Source organism: Chrysemys picta, chromosome 8 (assembly GCF_011386835.1).
Source record: "Chrysemys picta bellii isolate R12L10 chromosome 8, ASM1138683v2, whole genome shotgun sequence".
NCBI classification, from domain to species: Eukaryota; Metazoa; Chordata; order Testudines; family Emydidae; genus Chrysemys; species Chrysemys picta.
In genome coordinates, this window is record NC_088798.1 from 9,094,344 (window position 1) to 9,112,233 (window position 17,890).

At 40.7% G+C, this 17,890-nt stretch overlaps 1 protein-coding gene across 1 annotated transcript in view; it reads right to left on the bottom strand.

Annotated features, from left to right (window-relative positions):
- AGBL4 (AGBL carboxypeptidase 4) overlaps positions 1 to 17,890 on the bottom strand; it is a 1,392,624-nt gene that overhangs the window by 1,349,682 nt on the left and 25,052 nt on the right. The gene's annotated exons all lie outside the window — the stretch shown is intronic.

The following is a 17,890-nucleotide window of genomic DNA, read 5'->3' on the forward strand; positions in this document are numbered from 1 at the left end:
CTCTAAAGAGTTGTAGTTTGGATTCCACTTTTCCCTATGTTCCAAGGTTCCCTAGCTCAACTATACCTTCAATTTTATTTTTTGGCCAAAAGTTTAAGTGAAAACATTTTCAGGTGAAATTTTATGGTTTTCTATTTTTCACAGAAGAGTCTAAATTTTCTATGGGGGGGCAATCATTTTTCCAACTAGTCGTAGTAAATATTTCTTTAACTCAGTTCTACAGATAAAGAAACCAAGGTTCAGGATAGTTGAGAAACTTGCCCAAAGTTTCACACTATCCGCAGCAGTACTACGATTGAAACATAGGTATCCTGAACTTCAGTCCCCTGCCTGACGCACTAAAACGCACTAAAACCACATAGTTTAAGACAATTAACCTCCCAGGGCCTGATTCTTCACTACCTTGGCACCTTATGCAGTCACCCAGACAAAATGGGTGCAGTATTACACCACTTTGCATTCACTTCATGCAGATAAAAAATGCAACCTCTGCAACCACAGAGGTGGGGGTCTTTGTCTGGACTGGCAGGAAATAAGGGGCAGTGGCTCCATTAAGTGCCCCTCTTCCCTCGGGGACTAGGGGGTTGCCAGCAGTGGAGAAGGAATCACCCAAGCAAGTGGGTGGGGCTCATGTAAACAATTGACCCCTGCACACCTTGGGGAGGTTATCAGGGCCACCCAGAGGATTCAGGGGGCCTAGGGCAAAGCAATTTTGGGGGCCCCTTCCATAAAAAAAAAGTTGCAATATTATAGAATACTATATTCTCGTGGGGGCCCCTGTGGGGCCCGGGGCAAATTGCCCTACTTCCCCCCCCCCCCCCCGGGCAGCCCTGGAGGTTATATAATCACACTCCCTCCAGTCTCAGACCCATCTCACACTCAGATTAACAGCTCCTATCCTCCCACCCTGGGATTAGCACAGGACAGGTATTTTGTTTGTTTGCTTTGTCTGCTGTGGTCATTTGGCTAATTGCCTTTTGGGGGGACTGAGAAGTAATTTTTCCCTCACCACCAGATTGGTCAGGGAGGAGTGGTTTTTTTCATTTTCCCTACAGCAGCTCAGGGATTCAGTGGGTAGGTCATGAGTTAAGGTTCAAGATGTCGCAATTTAGCAAGTCACAGTGCAGGTACTCATTCCATGGAGGGTCTGATTCACTGCTAAACTGGAATTGGAAGTAAACTTAGGAGAAAGCATCCTCTAAAGAAGCTGCGGAATGAGGTTGGGACCCCTAGTGACTGGTACAGCAAGGAGACAACCCCCTTTCTCCAGCCCCTTCACCCTCATATCGACAAAGGGATCCTAACAATGGTCTGGGGACAAGGAGTAAAAAGGTGGAGGGCTGATGGCAATGATAGAAATGATTAAAGAAGGCATCATGATCTTCACTGTATTAATTATTGCTCGAGTGTTCCCAGATGAGTTAAGTTAATAAAGTTGCAGCCTAATTAAAATCACTTGCATCTTGCCTTTCTTCATGCATGTCTGAGAGAATGACTCTAAGAAGTGCTATGCAGTGGAGAATCAGTCCTTCTGGGTTTATCATCTATAAACCAGGTATAATACTACTGATGGTTATAGACAACAGCTGTTGAAATGTCTGACAGAATACCACTATTTTGCCTGCCAAAATATCCCACTTTCTTCCAAGTGTAAATAAAGCCCTTCTAATGGCTCCTATCTCCAGAACATTTACTGTATGGACACAAATTCTGAGCATGACCGTTCTTTCAGAACAGCCTCATTCCCACATACTCCATGTTGGGGATACTTATCAGTACGTCCAAGTTGTGTTGCTGATAGGCGCTCACTCTCAGAAGAAATAATTCCAAGATTTTAATGTGGAGGTGAAGACAAGGGACCATCTTGAGAAAAGAAGGCAGCCAAAGAGAGACATCTCCCACAAAATGAATATTGATGAGAAGCCTGGGAACCCCCAGACAGCTGCTTTAATTTGGTCTGCCTCTCTGCAAAACAGTAAAGCACTGGTGGGCAACCTGCGGCACATCAGGGTACTCTGCTGGCAGGCTGCCAGACAGTGTGTTTACATTTGCACGGCCGCCCACAGCTCCCAGTGGCTGCGGTTCGCTGTTCCTGGCCAATGGGAGCTGCAGGAAGTGGCAGCCAGCATGTCCTTCAGGCCCGCACCACTTCCTGCAGCTCCCATTGGCCAGGAACGGCGAACTGCAGCCACTGGGAGCTGCGGGCGGCCGTGAAAATATATACAAACTGTCTGTTGGTCTGCCAGCAAATTACCCTGACGAGCAATAGGTTGCCCACCACCACAGTAAAGCCTTTCCAATGACTGTGTAGAACTGGGTACCCACATGGATGTGACTCCAGGCGAAGGTTAGAGAACTCTTTCCAGGGCTCATAGTTAGACACAAGACCCAGAACAAGATTAGGGTTTGGGACACTGCTGATTGCATCTCTTGGAGAGAACTGCCCTAGACTAGTCAGTCAGTGAGTTTTAATATGATTCCCTTTTTCCCGAGGGATTTGTTCAAGGTAATTCTTACCTTATCCAGTAATTGTAGAATAGGGCATCTATATCTCTGTAGAGAATTTTTTTTTCCGGACACCTGTATCATCAGAACTAGACTCCAGTCATTTAGGAGTCTTCTGAGTAGTGACTTTCAATGCCACATTTCTAATTCCTAAGGAAACATACCCACAGACCCTGCTAGAATTTTTCCTATCCACTTTTGGTTGTCATTGACCTCTGCTGTGTCAGTTATACCTATGTACATCTGTACCTTCACTGACAATGAACTGAGGTCACAATCATGTTCATATGAACATGCACAAATTGAAATAAACACAGCTGCATTTATTTCCGTGATTGTACATTCAGATAAGGATATTAGTGATTACTTCAGGGTAATACATGTGTTCTTTCATACTGGCAATGATATTGCTATTCTTTGTTATTTTTCCCCTCTCTTTTTTTCCAGGTGGAAAACTTTTGATAGAGCCAGGAGAATGGAAACTGGAAAATTCTTATGAGTGCAAGGAACAAATAAAAATCATTCAATGCATGCTCATAAATGTCTGAACCAAATTTGCTCAAATAGCAAACATGGAAAATTTTCAGCCCAAAATTTGAAAGCTTGATGAAATTGTAAGCAACTGAAAAAGAATATTTGAGTCTAGATCCCGAAAATGGATATGCACAGACACAATTGCATATAGTTCCATATGCAGGATCTAGACCTCAGAATGGTAATGTTTCTGCAACTTCAACTATACTCATGTCTCTCCTCCCACCTAACCACCCCACCACATTATAATTCTGCATTAATATTACTACATTAATTGTTCTCACATTAATATCAGCTCCATAAATCATTAACACGGATTTCCCAGAACTTGAGATATTTGAGTAAGGCCATATCTGTTAGCAGGTATCACTTAAGCAGTAAGCACCCAGACTGGTTTTTGTAAAAATGTCTTCCACAGTGTATCCTGTTTAGATATATAAAAGGTTAACATTAGTTCCATTTACAATGCTGACCTAGCAAAAAAAAAATTAATTTGGCATTACAGCAGCAACATCAATTTCCCATGTAACTTTAGTAATGCATTTACTGGAAAGAGATTAATATCAATTCCATAAATCATTCACATGCATTTTCCGGAGTTTGAGACATCTGAGTAATGTCATATATGTTAGCTGATATCACTTTGTGCATACTACATCCATTAATCTATGCCTCGGGACATACAGTAGTTGTCATTAAAAAATATAAAACTTTTAAAAAAATCAATCTTCCTGTTCTTAATTTTTGTGACTTCTAACCTGCAGTAGGTTCAAATGTATTTCTACTCTTGATAGAGTAACACAGATCTGCACTGGCAACCTACATTTTCAGAAAAATGAAACATTTGTTAAATTATTCCCATTGGTAGTAACAACCATTTAATCTCTACATTTGAAGTTCAGCACCAGCAACTCCAAAATCTAAAACAAAGACTATGTCTATACTTAGGGCAGCATGTAGAGTACTGCATGTCCCTCAGCATGGGTATACATAACAATGGAGACAGTAAGACAACGCCAAAACCTTAGGGTATATATCCTATATGGCTCTTTAGACACCCAAGCACTGCCTCCCACATTTACACTGCTGTTATTAGCAGTGTAATATCCTGCTGCCTCCCCACTGTAGAGTCTTTCCCCACCCCGGGGAAAGACTCTGGCAGCAGGGAAAGGCTCTGATCACCGCCAGGGAGCTGCTAGAGCCTTTCCCAGTCCCCCCCACCCAACTCCCACCATAAACTTTCACTCCTGTGTACAGTTACACGTACCCTACATGCTGCTGCCAGCGTAGACAAGGCGAAAGTGTTTAATAAACTAGTATACTTTGATGGTACAAAAGTAAACTGCAAACAGACATCATTTTCAGAAATATACAAAGGAACTTTTACTACATTTTCTGTAGTTTATATGAATATTTTCATAAAAATGAAGGCCCAAAACTCATCTCTTAAAATGATTATTCTCAGCTAGCCAATGATACATATAGATGCTACTTACTAAAAGAGAGGAAATCTGGGCTGGGAATTGGTTTCTGCTCCAAAAGGCAGCTTGGAATAGTAATAATGGTGTTTAAAACACAGCTGATGGAGAGCAACTTTAATAGGTATCAGACAGATGGTGGTTTTTCACTTTTTTATCACTATGAATGTGCCTTTGTGATCTTTACTGTTTTGTTTTATCTCTATCATAGGACAGGATTCTACTACTATTGAAATCAATGGGAGTTTTGCCATTTACTTAAATGGGAGCAGAACCTGAAAGCTTAGTGCTTTACAGGTATGGGATCACAATGCAATAAGACACTAGTTATGAAGGCAATCCCAATTTTTGTCTGCTGTGGATTCAGTATTTCTTTGGGCATTATGCTAGCATTATAGCCTTTTGTATGATGTGCCTGATTTTAGTTTTCAGATTTAAATGTTTGTATAAGTGGAGGACCTTCATTTCAGAAAATATTTTGACAATTGAGACCCACAATAACTGGTAACCACATGTGCATTACAAGTTCACTATCCTAAAGAGAGTTATAGGTTGACATCTAACTGAGGGTCAGATAATTAGAGCCTTGCAAATCCACGGATATCTACAGACCATTTTTGCAGATTGCAGCTCAGATGCTGATACAAATTTTGTAACCGTGCAGGGCTCTGCAGCACACACTCACCCAAACAGAGCGGCTGTCACCCAGCCCTCCAGCTCAGCTCTCTGAATCACACAGCAGTGGGCTGCAATATGTGGCAATAGCCCGTTGGGCATTCTGGGAGTTGTAGTCCGCAGCTTGCTCGGACGAAGGAGGTCAACTACAATTTCCAGGAAGGAATGAGCCAAGTGCCATTTGAAAGAGGCGTGGTTGTACTTTAAGCTAGCAGGTGGCAATGCACGTCAATGCAGTTGCAACCATTTACAACAGGTCTGAGTTTCTCCCCAAAAAGTATTTTATATGTTAACTTATTTTTGAACTACAGAAGGGTATTTAAAAGTTTAACAAAATTAAGTAAATCTAATGAAGTGGATCACTTGATACAAAGTAGATTATAACTTGCTCCAGCTGATTAATATCATTTGCACTTCATCTTCATTGCACTTTTTATCAACTTGTTAATGCAAAATATATCTGAATATATACACTTGTCCTGTAGAACAAGAAAAGACTCACCCAGTATTTGTCAGTAATTTATACAATAAGGTGGTAGTACACCAATTAATGCAATAAAAATCATATTTACAGTAATTAAAGGTTGACTCTGAAATTTTACAAAACTTTAGTTAATTATGACCTCTTGAACACAGATCACAACGAACAACCTACCCAGTGATAACATTTTTGTTATAAAAGAGGATGGAAGATTTAATGACTCTTGGCAGAGTTCCACATTCTGGTTTAAATGAGAGTAAAAGCAGAGAGCAGCTTCATTTTTAATTTCAGGAAACATATTACATTTTTAACACTTAAACAGCATAACAGAAGACTAACATACAAAAATACACATTTTTAAAAAGCTTTTGAAAAGTCCATTTAACATTGTGAATATTTTTGCATCAGACCTGAGATACATGTCCCTCTGTGGGACAACTTCATTCTTTCAATTGTCAAAAATGAACATAAAAGGAAACAAAATACTTCACGGCCAATTTTAACACCATTGTTCGTGGAAATCAATTTCTGATTTAGCTGGGACTGCGGCAGATATACTAGATACAGCTATGTCAAAATAACAGAACAGTCCAGACATGGAGGCCAAAATTTCTAAAAGTAGATGCCTAGAGTTAGGCTCCGACATCCATATTTGATTACCTAAACTAGAGGACTGTTTTTCAAAAGTTACACAAATAATAATGGGGGATTTCAACTAACCCCGTATTAATTGGATACATGCACCCTCAGGATGGAATGCAGAGATAAAGTTCTAGACACCATAAATGACTGCTTCATGAGCAGCTAGTCCTGGAACCCACAAGGGGAGAGGTAATTCTTAATTTAGTCCTAAATAGAGCATAGGATCTGCTCCAAGAGGTAAATATAGCCGAACTGCTCGGTAATAGAGACCATAATATAATTACATTTAACATCCTTGTGAGAGGTGGGGGAAACCAAAGAATCTCACCACAGTAGCATTTAACTTCAGAAAGGGGAACTACACAAAAATGAGAAAGCTAGTTAAATGGAAATTAAAAGATACAGTCACAAAAGTGAAATGCCTGCAAACTGCATGGACATTTAAGAACACCATAATAGAGGCTCAAATTAAATCTAAATACCCCAAATTAAAAAACATCATAAGAGGACCAAAAAAGAGGCACCATGGCTAAATAACAAAGTGGAAGAAGTGGTTAAAGGCAAAAAGGCATCCTTTAAAAACTGGAAGTTAAATCCTACTGAAGAAAATAGAAAGGAGCATAAACTCTGGCAAGTCACGTGTAAAAGTATAATTGAGCAGATCAAAAAAAAATTTGAAGAGCAACTAGCCAAAGATTTAAAAATTAACAGCAAAAAAAAACATTTTAAGTGCATCAGAAGCAGGACCCCTGCTAATCAGTGGGGCCACTGTACAATCGAGGTGCTAAAGCTGCACTCAAAGAAGATAAGACCATTCTGAAGGAGCTAAATGTGGCTGGGGGAGAGGTGCCCCTCCCCCGTCTCCCAACCTGCTGCGGTTGGGGAAGGGGCGGCCCGAACCCAGCCTGGACCTACTGCGGCCGGGGCACCCCTCACCCGGCCCCAACTCAGCCTCGGACCTGCCGTGGCTGGGGGAGAGGCAGTCCGAACCCAGCCCTGGCCCGGATCTGTCATGGCTGGGACACTCCTCTCTTGTCCCCTGGCCCCAACTCAGCCCCTCCCCCAGCCCAGACCTGCCGTGGCGCCCCTCCCCAGGCCCGGAACTGCCACGGCCGGGGGAGGGTCACCTATTCTGCGGCCCCAGCCCCAGAGCGGAGAGAGGCACCTTTCCCCCCCAGCCCAGGTGCTGCTGTGAGGAATGAGAGCTGGGGGGAGAGAAAGCTGGGGGAAATCCTCGCTCCCCACCGCAGCCCAAGAGCACCCTCCTGCACCACAAACCCCTCATCCACAGCCCCATCCCAGAGCCTGCATCCCCTTGCTCCCCGCCCAGCCCTGAGCCCCCCATCCCCAGCCCCACCCCAGAGCCCGCACCCCCAGCCAGAGCCCTCACCCCCCACACACTCCAACCCTCTACCCCAGCCCCTCATCCCTGGCCCCACCCCAAAGCCCACACCCCCAGCAGGAGCCTTCACACCCCTGCACTCCAACCCTCTGCCACAGCTCTGAGCCCCATCCCACACTCCAAACCCCTCGGCCCCACCCCCACCACATGAATTTTGTTATGTGCACCAATATGGAGGTGATGTGTGATACATGTGTGGGAAAAATTAAAGGGAACACTGACTACGACCAGTGCTATTCAACATATTCATAAATGATCTGGAAAAAGGGATGAACAGGTAGGTGGTAAAATTTGCAGATGATACAAAATAAGTCAAGAGGTTTAAGTCCAAAGCAGACTCCAAAGAGTTACAGAGAGATCTCAAAACTGGGTGACTGCGCAACAAAATGGCAGATTAAATTCAATGTTGATAAATGTAAAGTAATGCACACTGGAAAACAATCCCAACTACACATACAAAATGATGGGATCTAAATTAGCCCTTACCACTCAAGAAAGAGATCTTGGCGTCACTGTGGATAGTTCTCTGAAAACGTCCGCTCAATGTGCAGCAGCAGTCAAAAACACTAACAGAACGTTAGGAACCATTAGGAAAGAGATAGCTACTAAGACAGTAAATATCATCATGCCACTATATAAATCCAGGGTATGCCCACACCTTGAATACTGCGTGCAGTTCTGGTCACCCCATCTTAAAAAAAAACATTAGAATTGGAATAGACACAGAGAAGGGCAACTAAAATTAGTAGGGCTATGGAACGGCTGCCATATGAGGAGAGATTAAAAAGACTGTGACTTTTCAGCTTGGAAAAGAGACAACTAATGGAGGATATGATAGAGGTTTATAAAATTATGAATGGTGTGAAGAAAGTAAATAAGGAAGTGTTTTTTTTATTCCTTCACATAACACAAGAACTCTGGGTCATCTGATGAAATTAATAGGCAGAAGGTTTAAAAACAAACAAAAGAAAGTACTACTTCACACAATGCACAGTCAACTTGTGGAACTCATTGCCAAGAGATGTTGTGATGGCCAAAACTATAACAGAGTTCAAAAAAGAATTAGGTAAGTTCATGGAGGATAGATCCATTAATGGCTATTAGTCCAGATGGTCAGGAAGGCAACCCCATGCTCTGGGTGTCTCTATCCTCTGACTGCCATAAGCTGGGAGTGGACACAGGGGATGATCACATGATGACTGCCTGTTCTGTTCATTCCCTCTGAAGCATCTGGCATTGGTCACTATCAGAAGACAGGATACTAGGCTAGATGGACCATTGGTCTGACCCAGTATGGCTGTTCTTATAAGCACAACTTAGCATCAGTGCAGCCCATCTACATTAGGGATTTGCACCTGTGTAATTAAATGGACAACGAATGAAATTTTTTTAATGTGGACATGGACAAACTTTATTAACAAACAGGAAGACAAGTATAAAAGAACATTCTCTAATTTGCTATGGCCTTGTCTACACTAAAGGGAAAAGTCGATCTAAGCTATGCAATTTGAGTTTCGTGAATAGCGTAACTCAAATCAACGTACTTAGATCTACTTACCGCGGGGTCCACACTACTCCCTTTACTCTTCTAGATCAGGTGGAGTACAGGATTCTATGGGAGAGTGACTGGTGGTCGATTTAGCGGGTCTTCACTAGACCCGCTAAATCAACCGCCTTTGCATCAATCGCCACAGCATCAATCCTCAGGTAAGTGTAGACAAGCCCTATATCTACAGAAAAACCACTAGGGGAGCTCTGTTACTCATTAGGATTATAAGAATTACCATACTGAATCAGATCAGTGGTTTAACTAATCCAGTGCCCTGTCTCCGACAGTGGCCAGTGCAGCTTCTTTAGATGAAAGTACAAGAAAACCAGGAGTAGGCAGAATGACCTGCCCCGAGGGAAAATTTCCTCCTAACCACTACAAGTTGGAGGTTGGTTTATGCCCTGAACAATGATGGTTTATATCTCTGCTAGAACTTTTTTTTTAATATTTACTATTAGACCTCTGGATATTCTTGTTATCCATATAAAAGTCTGAACATTTTTAATTCTGCTAACCTCTTTGCCTCAATGATATCTTGTAGCAATGGGTTCCATACTCTAATTATGCATTGTGTATAAAAGTATTCCCCTTTATTATTTTAATTTTATTGACTGTCCCTTTGAAATGTATTATGAGAAAGTGTGAATAGAAGTTCCCACCATTCCTTTAATATACTATTAATTTTTTTGTGTACTTTTATCATGCCCCCTTACTAATCTCTTCACTAAAATGAACAGTGCAGATCTTTTCAATCTTTTTATATGAGAGTTTTTCCATGCTCCTAATCATTCTCATCCAAATCAAGCTGAGCTGCTAAGATCTCACACACTGTCCTTAACACAGGTATAGATTTACTCACATTGCAAGGAAACCACAAGATACTGAATTCAGAAAGTCCAAAATATTTGTTTTTCCATAATTAAGCTACTATGCAGAATGTATTTGATGCTGTAAAGATAGTGAAATAGAGAAATTCCTTTCCAATTTATTTCTACCAAAGATTTCCTACAAAGATTCAGACTGACTAGAAGAGGTGCAAACACTTCTAAAAAACATATCACCAAGTCCAAACAGGCCGTCCTGCCAAAGCACGTTGATTAAAATGGATATGACACTAACCATACACAAATTTATTTTCAAGTGTTTATTATAAAGGGCCAGATTTTTAAAGTGTCCTCCAGTTTTATCGCCAAAATAATTTGCATCTAAATTTTACATGTACTTTCATGTAATGGGCACTGCAAAAACAGAAGCCTAGTTAAGGGGGTGGTAGAAAATTTCGTCCTAAATGTCCACAGTTTCTTTGCAAAGTATTTAGGCCTACATTTTCAAATTTAGGTGCCTAAATCCACATTTAAATATCTAAATAAGTTAAATGTTTTCCAACGTTTCCCCTACAATTCCTGTATCTGTGGGAGACATATAAGAGGACTAACCAGACATTACAATGTAGTTAACAATACCACACTAACAGAAGATGGTACATATAATCCAATGTAATGGGTTTTTTCCCTCTCTAATCTGTTATTTTACCAAGACCAGAAGGTGCTTCTGTGCAGGAATCTCGACTGGTATTATTCACTTAACCAAGGAATTAGCTGACCAGCTACTGACACCAACCGGTGGTGGGATTCTGGTATTAAACCTTCAGTGGAGTAAAAACAAGATTTTGAACTGTTAAATGTACTGACTCCAATCTGGAGATGATTAAAGTGAGAAAGTGTATTTCATCATGATAATAGAGAGATTCTCAGGAAACTCAAAGAGGATTGCTCTGTATGGAACAGTGGATGTTTTAGAAATCACTGCTTATATAATCTGAAGGCATTGGAGAGCACCATAACCATAGTATACTGATGTTCCTTGATAGAGGTAATGAGAGAAATTACATCTGAAAGGGCTAGGAGCATTTCCTGTTCAGATTACACCTCATAGACTATGGGGTTCTCTCCTTTCTATACACTATCTTTTGTGTGCAGAGTTGTTTTCTAATCCTAGAAGGAGCATGTCAGCATTGGATCTGAGGTAGGAAAACTATCGTTACGGGAATACTCTGTCCACGTAGATTTTCCTGGCTGAGGAGGTAACTTGTTTCTCCTTCTGTAATAAGGGATTTGGTTCAGCCTGAAAGAAGGTTTATGCTCCTCTCTCTCTGGACGTCTCATCTCCCATCCATTAGCCATAGGCCAAGAGAGCTTCCGGGTGGGAGACCACCGCAATGAACACTGTTTTCTTCATTTTTTGCATTCTTCCTCTGGGCCCCCTGCTTCTCCTTTAGCTTATCTTGTATCCTGATCTATGCAAGGGAGTGGCTGCTAAAATTGGTCAGTTAATCATATCCATGCTGATGAAGGACTGCACCTATGTTTTTCATTCTGCCAGGCAAGGGGTGAAAGATGTCCAAGAGGGACTGGTATCTTTCTCTTGGAGCTTGCACTGATGCCTTCTCTTGGAAGACGACAGGGAGGAATGTTGAAGTGAAATCTACTTGATTCTTGACACTGAATCCTCTTCATAGTAGTCTGAATAAGCAGATCAATCCCAAAATTGTGGAAATGAATGGGAAGTTAGGTTTTGGGTATTGACTGGACATTCTGCTTTCAGACACTTCTGAGAGAGAAAATTTAAAAACTTGCAACTGCTGTCTCTAAGATGAAGAATAGGAAACTGAGCTCCAGAGGCAGGTAGGCAAGGCCAGCAAGAAAAAAAGGAATCTGCAGACATTAATTAGCTCAGCTGTCTACTATGATGAATAATGGAGAGAGCAACCCAAACACTATGGAGCAGTGTCTTGGCACAGAACTCGAACCAGTGAATCCGAAAAGCCACACACACTTCCAGTGTGGCCTCCAAATCCATGCTGATCTTTGAAATAATTTAGACTCCAACCATAAAATGCCTGAAATATGTATTCCGGGGTCATGTTGAAGAGGCCAGGTACACACTCCAAGTTACCTTGAAGAACATTCATACATCAAAGTCCTGTCTTGATACAATCAGGAAGATATTGTTGATACAGTGAGAGCAAACCCATCCTTTCCCCACGAGTCATGTGCCTCTGATAGGCTCCCAACCTTTATTGGCCCAGATAGGTGAAGGATGAACATGGTAGAACATCACAGTGCTGATAATCCACTGGACCAGCTCTGGATTGATAGTTTGATCTATTAATGGAGGGCAGAAAAGAGAAACTACAATTAATCTAAATATTATTTTTCATCTAACCTGTAGGATTTCAAAAGTGAAAGTTATTTTATTTTAGCTGATCATATGCACAGATAACCACACTACTGTTTCACCCTGAAATTACTGCACTGGTTCCCAATGAAACTGGTATCCCCCTAAAATCATCTTATGTTACTTAACAAACAATAGTAAAATGGCATCAGAAAATCTATATTCTCACTGGGCTATAGCTAGGATAATACAGTGGCAGACTTAAGAAAATGTCTAGTGGTTTGAGAGATATTATTAATACTAGAGAAAGGATGGCACAGCAGTTAGCATACTAGCCTGGGCTATTGGAGACCCAGCTTCAGTTTTTGCTCTATCACTGATACCTTTGTCATCTTGGACAAGTAATTTAGTCTCTCTGTCCTCAGTTCTCTATTTTTTAAAAATGAGATAACAGCAATTCCCTACTACAGAGGTGTGTTGTGAGCTGTCACTGGAGTTCCTACCCCATGGCACCCTCTAGCTCTTGGCCGGGACCGATCTCTCACCTCGTCTTCTCATCTGCAGTCTCACCAGTCCAGTTATAACAGATTGAGCCCTCCAGATGAACCCTGGATAGTCTGTCCCTTCCAAGGGTGTCAGAAAACACAACAAAATAAACAGATTGCCCCATGGGTATGGTAAAGCTCACATCCTTCAAAGAGGTTTTGAATCAACTGTGGCCCCAGCTGTAAGGCCCCACAGCTCTAGAACCCAAGCCTGCAGATCTACCAGGAAGCTGACACCTCCAGTTTATCACCCAGCAGCAGCTGTAACCAGTTTGCACTCCACTTCCCATGACCCACTGTGGACACAGACCACACAAAGTTCCACCTCAAGGGTTTGACAGACAGCAGCATCATGGCTCCAGATTGACTCCCTGCTCTGTATAAGTCCCAGGGGCATTCCAGGTAGAGTCCAGGCAACGGTGCAGATCTCCTGTAGCTGCCATGACCTTTCCTGCTCCTTGCTTCTGAATTCCTGGCTTTGACCTTGGCTTGATTTGGACTTTGCCTCCTGACTTGGACCCTAAAACCTCACTCAGACTCTGACCATTGGTATCAACCTGGCCTGGAACCCGATTACAAACTCCTCAGCTACTCCAGCCTCAGGTTTGTCCCTGCTCTGACCCTTGGCCCTCACTGCCCTTGTTGGGATCCTGACACCAGCCAGGGTCACTAGATAACAAGGACAATCCTATCTCAAGTGGGAAAGCGTCAGGCCCTCCCTTCCTCCAGGGTGGGAGCCAGCTCTTGCTCTGGGAGCTGCAGACTGCGGATCTGCTCTCCTTCCTGATCTGCCACCAACTGAGCAGGGTTTTCCTCTTTTAAGCTACTCCTTCGAAATCTGACCTTTCTCACTGGTGAAGTAGGGGGAGGGAGATGTGACCCTTGATGAAGGGGTTGGAAACTGGGTTGGGTAAATACATTATGGTGCCAACATCATAACATTGTACAAAAACAAAGGAGACTAGAGTGATTGCAACAGCTATAGAGGAACTTCTCTCCTTAGTGTTATTGGCAAGGCATTCACATGAGTCATTCTTAAAAGCCTACAAGTTCTTGCTGAATGTGTATATCCAGCAAGTCACTTCAGCTTCCCTGTCAGTAGATCAGCTATCAAGATGATCTTCACACTACAGCAACTTCAAGAAAAGTGTCAAGAACAACAAAAACCTCTCTACATGGCTATCACAGATGTCACAAAGGCTTTTGACTTGGTCTGCAGAAAGGGCATTTTCCAGGTGCTAGAGAATTAGTTGTCCTCCAATCTTCCTCAGTCTGATTTGATCCTTCTGTGATAGTATGAAAGCAACAGTCCAGTAGGATGACGATCAATCTGACAGTGGTGTCAATCAGGAATGTGTTTTGGCACCAATCCTCTTCAGTATATTCTTTTCTCTGCTGCTTCATCATGCTTTCTCATCTAACACCAAAGGTATATGCCTCCATGCAAGATCAATAGAAAACGTTTCAACACTGCATATCTAAGAGCAAAAAGCAACATCAAAATCTGCTGATAAGAACTTCTTTTCACTGACAACACAGTATTCACTGCACACAGTGAAAAAGAAATCCAGCAACTTTGCAATAGCTTTGTGCTAGCTTGTGATGAATTTGGATTAATCATCAGTCTAAAGAAGACAATAATTACAGCACAAGGTGTGTTTGTCTGCACCAGAAGTTTCAATAGTTAATATCTCGCTAGAAGTAGTGCACAAGTTCCACTCTCTGGGATTGACTATATCAGATAACTTAGCTGTAGATGACAAGCTTAATTCTCACATCAGAAAGGCAGCTATTGCATTTGGCCAACTGACCAAACATGTATGAGATAACAGGAACCTGTCACTGAACATCAATATATGGGTCTACCAGACTTGCATTCTGAGCATGTTATTGTATGTTGGTGACACCTAGACCACCTACAGCAGGAATGAGAGGAGGCTAGGCACCATCCACACCCACTGTCTTTGCTGATTTCTAAATATCAAATGGGAAAGCCAAAATTCCTGACTCTTCCAGTATTTGAGAAAGCAAAAATGCCAAGTCTAATCACTATTCTCAAAACAGACATCTCTGTTGGCTTGGCTATCTGCACTGGACGATGAAGGATGCATTCCAAAGGATCTCTTGTATAAAGAACTTGCAGATGCTTCAAGGCCAGTGGGCTGACTCAGGTTTAAGAAGATTGAAAAAGGGACGTCCAAACTTTTAACATCAACTCTGCAAGCTGGGAGACACTGCTAGCAATAGGCTGCATTGGAGTGCTATGGTGGCCAGAGAGATCAAGAGTCTGAAAAGAGGTGGTTGAGAGAGAGGAAAGCGAAAAGAGTAAGAGGAAAGCACAGCAGGCCTCAAGTGCTAGCAATGCACTGGCTTCATCCTCTGGACCTGTGCCCTATGTCTGCACTACTTGTGGCCAGGACTGTTGCTTGAGAATTGGACTTTTTAGCCACTGACAATGCTATGGTAACTGAATTGCTTTGCCACTTACACCATAGCTTTTCGAGATGGACAGATGCTTATTACTGTTACTAACTACATCAGGGGTTGGCAACCTTTCAGACGAGGTGTGCCAAGTCTTTATTTATTCACTCTAATTTAAGGTCTTGCGTGCCAGTAATACATTTGAACGTTTTTAGAATATCTTTCCATAAATCTATAATATATAACTAAACTATTGTTGTATGTAAAGTAAATAAGGTTTTTAAAATGTTTACGAAGCTTCATTTAAAATTAAATTAAAATACAGAGCCCCCCAGACTAGTGGCCAGGACCCGGGCAGTGAGAGTGCCATTGAAAATCAGCTCGCGCGCCGAAACATAGGTTGCCTATCCCTGAACTACATTAAAGATTGTGAGGTATTGTACTCAGACACTATGGTGACTGATGCCATAAAAGTATCTAAAATAGTTCTGGTATTCACTCATTAAGTAAATACAACTCACAGCAAAAGAATCTATCAAATAGAAGAAACTTTAAGCTCCTGGAGGTCAGAGCTTTGTTTCCTGAATTGTATTAAAAATGTCACTATACCTCTACTAATTATAATGCCTATACATATTTGTCACCATTCTTTAGCTCAAAAAATGAAAAACATTCTAAAAATGAAAGTAAAATAATTAACATTTCAGCTACATTTGCTTAACTTTCTCTGTCTACAGGTTTGATGTCCCTTTCCTGTTCTGGAAAGACTTCTCATCTCTTCTCCCTAATTCTGTAATATAATATGAACTGCTTTTTGCAAAGTTACATTGCATTTATTATCTAATAAAATATTTAATAAATCCTTCATATCTTGTAATCAACAGACCTATAGTAGTTTTAAGGGAGCTGGGAATCTCAGGTTTCAATAAAATGCCTTTATTTAATAATATCAACAACATAATAGGTAAAACAGGCTTCAGTCTCAGTGGGAACCCCTTAACTCTATCTGTCTGTATATCTTTCCTTAGTCTACCTCCTGTTACATACCTGCTGGGTCCACAATTAATACAACAGGACCATTTTAAAATCAATAAGAATTTTATAATATTTACTTCACAGCAGATAGGAAATTCCAAGAGGATGAATTGCATTGAGCTATTACCTCTACTAAAGTGGCACCCAAGGTTCAGACATGCTATTGCACCACACATGTTGCATCTTAATGGTTAACTAATGGTGTTGCATTGCTAGAAGGGAGCAGAATATTTTACCACTATCAATAATCATCTGAAGTATCCTATAATTCATCTATCATCTGCCTTCTATCAAACTGTCAAAATCCATACATTAAGTATGAATGCTCCTACCTCTTGCAAGGAATTTAAAAAAATTAAGTTTAAGAATAACTTTAATTCCAATTTCTAAAGAGTGGAATTAAACACTCATCTAATTATCAACATTTTAACTTCATAGAACTGGGTTCTATTGATCCTTTTCATTCCACAGTAAATTAACACAATATAATGATTTTCTCAGCTTATACCGATTTGTTTAATAAATTATACTGCCATTTTCTGATTCTAGAATCATAAACTTATAACAATTATCAAATAACAGTTTATATATGCTAAAGACACATACTCTACATTTATTAAATATAGTATTTAAGCACTTTCTGAGCCTTCATAGGAATAGTTTTAAAAAAGGAGGATATTCTATATTATTCACTGCATCACTTATTCTTTTTATATAATTTTAATCAAGGGATTTAAATAATTCAATTTAATATTTATCTAAAAACTGGCAGCCAGTATTCCACCCAGAGGGACCTAATTCTTCATAAAAAGCTCATTTTATGAGACACTAGTAGTTTTGGCATTACCAGCACCTCTCACATAAACCATGCTGGAAACCATAGCTTAGCCTGCCAAATGCCTTCTGTACATATGGTGTTTAACAGTGCTGTGTGTGTCTGTAAGCTAGTAATAACAGATTTAAGATAAAATTTGGAGTCTTATGCATACATGTAACACAAAATTTTAAAATATATTATGTAATATATATACACACATGAATCGAGTTAAAATTCATCTTTAAACTAACATCCTAAATATAACATTTGTAAAAATAATTTGTCTTTCAATTTGCAGTACATTCCTCGCACCCATTGATGTTAATGGCACAGCTTCCATTAATTTGAATAGTTCAGGATTAGGCCATTAGAGCCTTTAATAAGACTTACATTTAAAGAAATTCAGTCAGGTGAAATGGGGTCAAAACTTTTAAGTTATAAAACCTAAGATCAGATAAATAAATATTCCCCTGTAAATTATGCAACCCAAACTTTGCAATATGTACTTGTGCATGTGAACCTGAAAGTGAAATTGACAAGACATCTTTAAAAATCACACTGCTTTTTAAATTAATCTAAAAGTGTTTCATTCCAAATCATTTGAAAGAATAAAAGTCAAATATGTAGGA